Below are 3,186 nucleotides of genomic sequence, written 5' to 3' on the forward strand. Positions count from 1 at the left end.
TTTTTTTATAATAGTTAAAACCAGAAGTATAAGCTGTATTATAAATAATATCGTATATAAAGATATTATAAACAAATAGAATTAAGGATTTTAATACTATCTTATAGTATTTATTTAATAAAGAAGTAATAGGTTATACTTCCGGTATTTACTTATACTTTTATAGTTTATATATAATTAATTTATAAAGTAAATATATAAATAAAATTCTATTATTAATCGTAATACTAATCTCTCTTTAGATTAATTTCTCTCTTATATTAAAGGTTATTAGCCGAGAAGTCGATAAAATCCGTTTAGAAACCTATAAGGTAAACTAATTACTTTAAAAGTTATTATTATAAAATAAAAAGTATATAAATTAGAGGTTATTTATAAAGATAGGAATAATATTTATTTAAACTTAATATACTTATCCTATAATTATCTAAACTATATATACGTTTAAATAATAAAACTTTTTTTAATTAATCTTTCGACTAGAAATATACTAATAAAAACTAAAACATTAGGATAATATATGTCAAAATAAGTGCTATTGAGGCCTGTAAATATAGGCTTAAATAGCTATCGGCGTAGTACACTGAGAGCGAAGAAGACTTTGACTGCAGCATTCGACAGTTGCCGTGGCACTAAAAGAAGGAGGATTACAGGGGCGGTGCCCTGTAATATATAGAAGAGAATCACTGTAACATAGGCTTGTGAGGCACTGATAAGTGTAGTGAACCAGTATATTGATTGAACCTTATAGACTAAAAAATACCACAGTGGATAGGGTGTGAGGCAGAGGTCTTATAGGCCATCGGCCTCTTACTTGCTCCCCGAGGGTGGCTCCGTTTCCGGGCTTGAACGCGCGTTTCCCGGCTTGAACGCGCGTTTCCCGGACCCGAACGTCCGCTAAATGCGCTAACCAAATATAAGGTTAGGGGCCACGTTACAGGCCACGTTGCCGCTACCGTTTAACCACTGCAAGGCACCGGCTTTAGCGCTCGGCCTTCCGGGACCTCGGATGCTTCCGGAGGCCGAGCCTCCGCTCCGGTAACCGCAGTCCCTAAACACTGCTGATTTAAGCCATCGTATTGCCTGTGAGGCCCTGTAATATACAGGGCTCAGATACACTGTAAAATCCACAAACAAAAGCTGTATTTTAACAATATATAAAGCTAAACCTAAAGATTTTACTATATAAGAAAAATTATAAATAGAATTCCGTTTCTAGACCCCTTCTCCTATTTATTTATAACAATCTCGAGTTTATATAGATCCCCCTTATATATAAAAAGGAAGCTCTCGCTTATATTATACTTTTCGAGAGCCCGGCGAAATAATTTAATTTTCTGAATATTAAAGTAAAGTATATTATAACCGTTATTTTATTCTTTAGGTTTCTAAAAGTTATTTTAATATATAATATATTTAAGGTCGTTAATTATAATATTAAAAGCTATTTTATTATTTTTATATTTAATATTTAATACTTTGTGACGAACCCCTATCCAGAACCTTTGAAAGGGATACTGGTTAAAGGCACTTCTAAATAATCCTAGTTCGGTACAGCTAAATAGTATACAATAATAACTTATCTCTATTATAATAGTCTAAATACTAACGATTATAACTTATATTATATACTACGGAACTATCTATCTATACCAGTTAGTTCCTCCGTATATATAAAACTCTATCCTCTAGGTACCTCCGTACCTGGCTTACCACGCTTACCAGTAAGCCTAATAATCCGTCCTAGCTTACTACGTTTACTAATAAGCTAGGTAAGCCAGCTTACTTCTACCAAAAGTAAGCGCCCCGCCATCCTACAGGTCCGTCGTTTCCTTCTACCTAATTAACTACTACGGCTAGCTGCAGTCTCTATCCTACTTTACTATATAGTTAGCCTATAATATAATACCTCTTTTCTTTATCTTTCGTCCCGAAAGATACGCTACTACTATTCCTTATACCCTAGCGCTTCTTCCTTTTCTTCCACTATATATATATTTCCTCCCTCTTTTCTATTTTAGCGTTATTAACTATATCGGGGCGCGTAGAGAAACGTTATCGCAATACTATCCGTAAACAAATAGTTTTTTCTAATTCGATTAATTAGGACGGTATTAAAATTATACCTTATTCCCGCTACTAGCGCGCGAAGCCCCAAAGGCGCTATATTATAAAAGAGAGGTTAAACCGTTACTCGAACTACGTTCGAGCAGGTAAGCCGTATAACGGTCCGAACGTAACCGACTCCCGTATATATCCGGGTATCGTAATCGTACGTCCTTTACTAATAGCCATAGTAATTAAAAACTTATCGGAATAAAAAAAGATTAATAACGAGATAATTATAAAAAAGAACTTACTGGTCGAGACGTTAAGTGCCTTAACTCGCCTACGTAAGTAACGTACGTCGATATATAACTAGGGTTCCGAGCTTTTCCGTCGAGGCATAAAGTCTTTAGACGAGGCCGATAGTATATTGTCTCCTACAGACCCTTCTTAAAAGCAATATCTTATTAGCTAGGCTTAGTTAATAGGTACCTTTAAAGTAATAGACTAGGAGGCGGTTAAGGTCGCTCCCTTAGATCCTAGCATAGCCTTTAACTTCCCCGCTAGCCTTAACTAGCCGCCTAATCTTTCCCTAGATCCGGGTACGGCCGGTCCTTCCTTCCTCGCCGCGCTAAATGCCACCGATAGCGCGCCTTTTACTTCCTAACGTACCTAAGGCACGTAGCACTATTTATATCCCGCTCTCCTTATACCTTTTAATCTTATAGTATAGTATATAGCACGTCGGCTACTACGTCGGAGGCGCGGGTTCGATTCCCGTCGAGGTTTTTTTAGCTTTATATTATAGCTATTTAGCTGTAACTTAGAGCTAAGTCTTTTTACTTACCTAGGTTTTAGTCGGTCCGGATATTATTAATAGAATTCTTTTTACTTATTTAAATAATTAAAGTATATTTATAGCTCTTACGAGTTATTAATAACCGGATATCCTAATTAATTAATTAAATACTTTAATTAACCTTTATTAAACCGTAAATTTAATATCTCTTTTATATCGTACTTCTCTTTTTTATCCTCCGCTACTACCTATATATTAGCTTTACTTACGTATAGTACGGGTTCTAAAAGTAAGATATAAAAGGTATATAACCGTAGACGTATCGTATTAAGTAACTTTAA

The 3,186-nt window shown here is 35.0% G+C and overlaps 1 non-coding gene across 1 annotated transcript; it reads left to right on the forward strand.

Moving 5' to 3' along the window:
* Nucleotides 1-2,764: 2,764 nt before the first annotated feature.
* Nucleotides 2,765-2,835, forward strand: QC764_0087170. The gene has a single exon. It is a non-coding gene; the product is annotated as a tRNA-OTHER (tRNA).
* The last annotated feature ends 351 nt before the right edge of the window (nucleotides 2,836-3,186 follow it).

The sequence above is a fragment of the Podospora pseudoanserina genome, chromosome 5, assembly GCF_035222485.1.
Source record: "Podospora pseudoanserina strain CBS 124.78 chromosome 5, whole genome shotgun sequence".
Lineage (NCBI taxonomy): Eukaryota > Fungi > Ascomycota > Sordariomycetes > Sordariales > Podosporaceae > Podospora > Podospora pseudoanserina.